The sequence below is a fragment of the Lepisosteus oculatus genome, chromosome 2 (genome assembly GCF_040954835.1).
Source record: "Lepisosteus oculatus isolate fLepOcu1 chromosome 2, fLepOcu1.hap2, whole genome shotgun sequence".
Classification (NCBI taxonomy): Eukaryota; Metazoa; Chordata; class Actinopteri; order Semionotiformes; family Lepisosteidae; genus Lepisosteus; species Lepisosteus oculatus.
The window spans coordinates 68488088-68494757 of record NC_090697.1 but is presented as its reverse complement, the minus strand read 5'-3'; positions in this window follow the sequence as shown (position 1 = coordinate 68494757).

Below are 6670 nucleotides of genomic sequence, written 5' to 3'. Positions count from 1 at the left end.
TCTTTGTGCTGATTGCCCATGTCTGTGTGATATTACACAGCTTGGTTTAGTAGGCATCTCTGTAAGTAGGAGGTTCCCTGGAGAAACAGCAGTTGTTTCTGCTGAATGTTTTTCTTATTGCAAATATTTTGTTCTTGTAATTTTAGTAAACTAACACCATTTGCATTATTCTTTTGTCTATAATATTTATAATAATCTATTGCTAAGTGGTTTGATAACCAAACATATCATTATCACAATAATAAAAAAACAGTAAAGGATGAATTGAAGTTTCTCAGACATAACAAGATAAGATAAGATCACTTTATTGGCCATATACAATTTCTTGTATTAGGAATTTGTCTTTTCGAATACCCCAGCTTGATCTCCATGAGACACACAGCCAGGGAGAGAGGCTTGGGGTCAGAGCGCAGGGTCAGCCATTTATATGGCGCCCCTGGAGCAGTTGGGTTTAAGGGCCTTGCTCAGGGGCCCAACGGAGTAGGATTCCTCTGCCAGCCACAGAATACAAACCGGCAACCTTCCAGCCACAGGCGCGGATCCTTAGCCACAGATCCACTGCACCACCCCCTGTGGAGGCATTTTAGACGATGAAAGGGAAAAAGCTAATACTTTGAATGCATATTTATCTCAGCTGTTTACCAAGGATGAAACCACCAACATTCTTCAGGTTAGAGAAGGACAAAGTTCTGCATTGTCTTGTTTCTATTATTTGTAGGATTATGAAAACAGTAATTAGAATTACGTTAGATGATTATCCGCATAGCATTAGAACTCTAGGCGATAGTCAACATGGACTTAAAATCTGCAGCTTTTTCTTAATTAATGAAATGAATCTTAATTAAGGCAGAGTTCTTTAAGAAGCAAAAAAGAAAGCTGTCAATGAAGTTCCTCATTATAAATTGCTTGCGATAAGCATTCAAGAAAGTACATATCTTTGTATTGAGGAATTTCAGTTCAGTTTATTTGGCATATGCACAAGTGCAATGAAATGGTTATTTCAATGTATGCTCAACGACATCAAAGTTAGTGTAAATTAGACAGTATACTGTAGATAAGGAGTAAATGCTCAAATTGTAGTAGTGCCATTAGTGCAGTACCACAGTGATCAGTATTAGAACCATAAGTAAAGTCTGGTATACTTAGCAAACTAGTCAAATTCACAGATGAAAAAGTAAGGGTTTATTCCACCCCGAAAAGAGAAGGAAAGAAACACAATGTTTCAGCTGTGGAGCCTCCTTCACACCTGAAACAACAAATCATGTTCAAAAAGATTTAGACAAATTTTAAAACTGGGCAAAATCCTGGAAGAAGTGGCGAATGTTACATACAAGTAGCAAAGAAATACACACAATATAAGAGATGGAAAGCACTGACCTTGAAGATCATAATAGCGAAAAGATTTTTATGTTAACCCGTCATTTCCTTTTCCTAGATCATGTGGGTAAGGAATAAAAAGGCAAACAAAATGATAGTATTTGAGGCAAGGGATGATATATGAATATTGTCCAATGAACAAGTAAGAACTTTCAGAATAATGTGTATAACTTTGATCAGCACATTACAAAAAGTAGAAATTGAGAAGACTGTTAGCATTCCTGGGCATAAAGGAATGTCCTACATTGACAGGCCAGAGAAACTGAATCCTTAGCCCTTAACACAGAAGGCTTTTGAGACATCACATTGAAGTATTCAGAGTACTCAAAGGCACTCAATCACTTGGCATTTTTCAACCCAATAAATATATAATGCACACACGAGGCATTTTTAACACAGAGGGTGGAACAAGCTGCCCAGCTGTGTTTTTAAGCAATACCTTGACTGGATTAAATAACTGCATCACTTATCTACTAACAACCTAATGAACTAGACAGGCCGGGTGTCCTCCTCTTCTATATCGTGATTAATTATTATTATAGCCATTCATTTTAGCCGATACAGGGATGCAAGGAAGCTGATCTCTATCCCATCAAGCAACAGGCGCAAGTCAGGATACACCCTGGATGGGACGCCAGTCCATCGCTAGCACACACAGACTTGGACTCACTCACACCACCACATAATTCCTAGGAGCCAATTATCCTACCAGTATGTCTTTAGACTGTGGGAGGAAACCAGACCACCTGGAAGAAACCCACTCAAACACGTGGAGAACATACAAACTCTACACAGATCCCAGGAATTGAACCCAGGGTCGCAGCCCTGTGATGTAAAAATACTCCGTTCTTCTTCTTCACCACGGTGTATTTAATACATGGGTCACGAAGGACTTCAGAATTCTATACAGTGAGAGACATTTTCCGTTGCCTCTGCCTGCTTCGCTTTCCATACTGAGGCTACCCACATAGCCGAGAGCAGACTGCTGTGTTCATTTATGTTGGCCTTCTCTTTAGCAGGTGGGCTATACTGGATAATAAAAAGAATAATAGAAAAAAATCCGACACTGTGTTTGTCATCGATTTTAGTGCGTTAGAGAACAATTTCGGCATGTTTTCTTAAATGGCTTCTGATTCAGTAGTGTGTATGGTCAAGAATACGATAGCAGCACAAGGGCTGTTTTTTTATTAGCAGCAGCAGCTGTGGTCTTGCCTGCAAAATAAAAACAGACAAAAAGAATCAAAGCCATCTCTAACAGCGCGTACGTTTTCTCCTTTGTTCCCAGAACCTTTCAAACCCGCTTCGTACTACGACAGTTTCTCGCATTTGTTACCCTTAAGAGATGAACATTACGAAGGGGTTCATTCTAGATGAAGTCATTTTAATACTGTTTTAGATGTTGTTAGATGTTGCGCAGCAGCCATCTAGATGTAGTTTCTTTCATTTTAATTTAGCATGCACAACACCGAGCCGAGCAAGAAGATGACAGAAAAAGATGACAAAGAGTTTATATGAATTTTCCCGAGTCCATTTCTTTCAAAGATCAAGCAAGGTCTTGTGTTTACCGAAACACTTTTACATCCGATCCAGGAGTAATAATGAGCTCTCCTTGAAAAGGGTTCACAGAACGGCACCTGTTAGCTACATAAAAATCGACACTGTCGAAATGAATGTCAGCGCACCGGCTCGGGTAATGATTGCGTCACGAAGGGCTCTCAGCTCCGTGCGAGTCTCCAGTTTCCTTTGCTCCGCGTGGCGGCTTATCTGTGTCTCTCCGAGGACGCCTTCTCACCCATATCAGTATATAAAATAGGTTTTATACAACAATACGCACAACTAATAATTCAGTCAGTAATAATTCAGTCAGGCCATTAATCATGGGGAACGGGGGTGCTACACAGAAAATTGGTAAATTAATCAGCTGAAAGCGTGCATCCGTACCGAATGTGCTATTTGTGACCTCTCTATGAACCGAGAATTTCATATCCCCCGGGAACTGTCGTCATGAATTGGTATTGACCAGGACAATCATCCCTGTTTACTAATAACCACCTGTAAATGCTTTTACTGTCCTCAGCATTCCTACATCCAGTGACAAACTGGCAAGGTTTTGTGTAGAGCCTTACAGACAGAGGACTGATCCATTTCCCCAGGGAGTCCTTATGTAAAGACTGCACTCTCCCTGTACATGGTGCTGTTTATAAATACACTATAACACGCATTTAGCCACTGGACTACACCTACAGTTTATTCACCTGACAATATACGCCATATAATAATTGGTGGATATATATTCGTGCTGAGTGCTCATAGCTGTACTGGGAAAGTAATGCCCAGAGTAATGGAAACAGGCCAGCTTAATTTTTTAAGACAATGTGGTTTGGCTAGCATTTTGTGCCTCAAGTGGAGAGACAGGCTGAGACTTGATTTTGTTTCCTGCAAAAGTTATTTTTTGGAAAAGCTAAAAAGGAAAATGGATTCAAAAACGGTGATCAGGGGGAGCTGCGGTACTTGACACAAAGAGCTGGTGGTGCCTGGAACAGCCACGGAGACCAAAAGTAATGTAAACGTATTCCCTGAAGAAACCACTTGGATGAGGCTCGGGGATCAATGAATTTCCATAAAGCAGCCAGTAGCAAAGCCGTTCTTCTTCTTTTGTTCTAATATTTATATTCTTTCAACACAAGGAATTGTAGATTGTGACATGAAGATGAAACCGAAATGGATTTCAAATATCCTGTATCTAATCTAGAAGCATTACTTCTGTTTTTACTGCTGAGGCTCACACCAAGTCTACTTAATTTGCGAAGTCTCAGTTGTAGTTTTGCTTTGCCTTGTCCTGAGAGATCACTCCAGATGATAAATCGTTAATGCTGGAGATCACTGACCCGAAAGGAAGTTTATGATTGCATGCTCAATGTGTTCTCTTGTGTCAGAATATGAGTGACTGCCCAATTATGAGATTTATTTCTTCTTCTTCTTTTTTCCTGCAGTCTACCCTGCAGAAACAGCCTAAGGAGGACTGTGACACCCCCTGAAGGCTTACGGGCCTTTACAAGAGAGATCCAGAACGTAATCACGTCTCCTAGGAGTTTGAAAATCTCAGTATTGACGAAGAGCGCCGTTTGCCCTGGTCATTCTCCCCGACTGGCAGGTGAGATGAACCAGCAGCTCCTGCTCCGGCTCTCCTCTTCATTAATGTCATGTTTTATTTAATCTCTCTCTCTCTCTCTTCCAGGAAACTCCGATCCAAAAGTTCGAATTATTTTACGCTTCACTGACATTTGTTTCTTTGACGTTTGTCAGAAGATTACCATTATCTGCGCTTTGAAGGAAATTGTCTCGTTTTGCCTTTAGATATAAGGCTGTGGGACTCCGTCAGAGGGTAGGCCGATCAATACTACTCCTTCTGACCCCCGTGCCCTGTGCAAGGAATTTTTAACGTTAACATTTTCATCAAAGGATGTTGTTGCAAACAACTACTGACAGATAGCGGGCCTTGGATGACTCCTTTTAAGTTATTGTGGGGCATGTGCAAGTTCAACATCAAAATCCAGATCAATCGTCAACAGATCAGATTTCTGAGATTCTACCTTCCCATCATGCTCCCTGTCTCTCTGCAACTTTGGGAGAGACAACAGTAACAACAATGTCTCATCCTAGGAATTTATTCCAGAACCTAAAGAACATTTTAGCCGCTTTTCTGACCCAGGAAGCTTCCTTACACTGTCTAGTCTTGATAAGTAGTTCGCCAACAGCTCTTAAGCCATGACATCCAGTCCTGCCTGGATGGTTCTGCATGTGATAAACCTATTGAATGCTAAAAGGTTTTGATTATCTACTTAACTGAATACAAACCTATCGAATTGCTACAGCACAGTAGTTGTGATTGCATGGCAAACATTCTATTTCTAGATATGTGTCCCCTGATACTGTAAGAGTAAATTCAAACCATAGCTTCACTTCTTAGCAGATTTGCGTGGGTTTCTGGTCAGGCGTTCGGTGCTTCTAAATTATTATTTTGAGAGTAACTTCAGTCTGAAACGTTGGTTTCGCTGCTCTCGATTGCCCTCTAGTGGACGCTTTTAAGCTCATTAAAAATGTAGTTCTTGGCAAAGGCATACTGAGAAGGGGGTAGGAAACCACAAGGAGCGCCTTAACAGGCAAAACAGAGTCAGAAAAATGGGAAGGTCATGTATCACTTTCACCCAGTACATAAAATACCCATTTTAATGATACTTTTGCATCTCTGAAGGGCTGTAGTCCTCATACGCCCCAGGTCTCCATGCCTAGGCCAGTGCCACTGAGCTTCAAGGTGAACTCGTCAGATCTCAGAGGATCTTGTCAGATCTCAGAAGCTTACAAAGATAGGGCCTGGTCAGTACTGGGACGGGATTGGCATCATCAGCACATGTTCTTCTGCTTTGAATGAGCAGAACTGCACTGTTTGAATTCAAGCCATGAGCGTTGCACCACGGCAGAGGAGGTCAAGATTGATTCTGGGTTAGCACAGCAGCATATTAGACTGCTTCTGATTAGAATTCTGTAAAACCGCTGTCCCTCCCCTGTGACCCTCACCAGGGAAAGCAGATGAATGAATGGATACTTTCTCACACACACATACACACCTTTCTTTGTCTCTGTTGAACTTGCCAGATTGATAGTTTTTATATATTTTTTTATTTACCGGAAGATTTAAAAAACGTCTAGGCAAACATCCAACTGCGCTTATAAAATCTCGGCTAAAAACATCAGCTATCTTTTTTTTCAGTTTTTTCATTAATTTGAAAAAATGGCAATGCCCATATTACAGACCTGTGCTTGTGCTGTCTTATATAGCTTTTAGCGCTCTTGCACATCTTAAGATCGAGAAATCTAATAAAATCTAATGTTCCCAGCAGGGTTTTGATAGCCTTTCAGTCGTCATTCGTTTCAGTGTTCAGCGACCAATGGCTGAGACTGTAGAAATTTTATCGGATCGATCTATATCTGGGAATGTTTCCAATAGATGGGCCGAGCCATTGCTGACTGACATCTATGCCTCTCGGGTTGTTTCATGCATGTTTAATGATTGATTTTTAAAAAGTGTGTTTTTGTGCGATTATTCACACCTTTGCTGTAGTGGAGACTGAGTCCGGGTCAGGTCTTCATTGTGAAGTTTAATAATAATAATAATTGCTTACACTTATATAGCACTTTTCTGGACACTCCACTCAAAGCGATTTACAGGTAATGGGGACTCCCCTCCACCACCACCAATGTGCAGCCCCACCTGGATGATGCGACAGCAGAC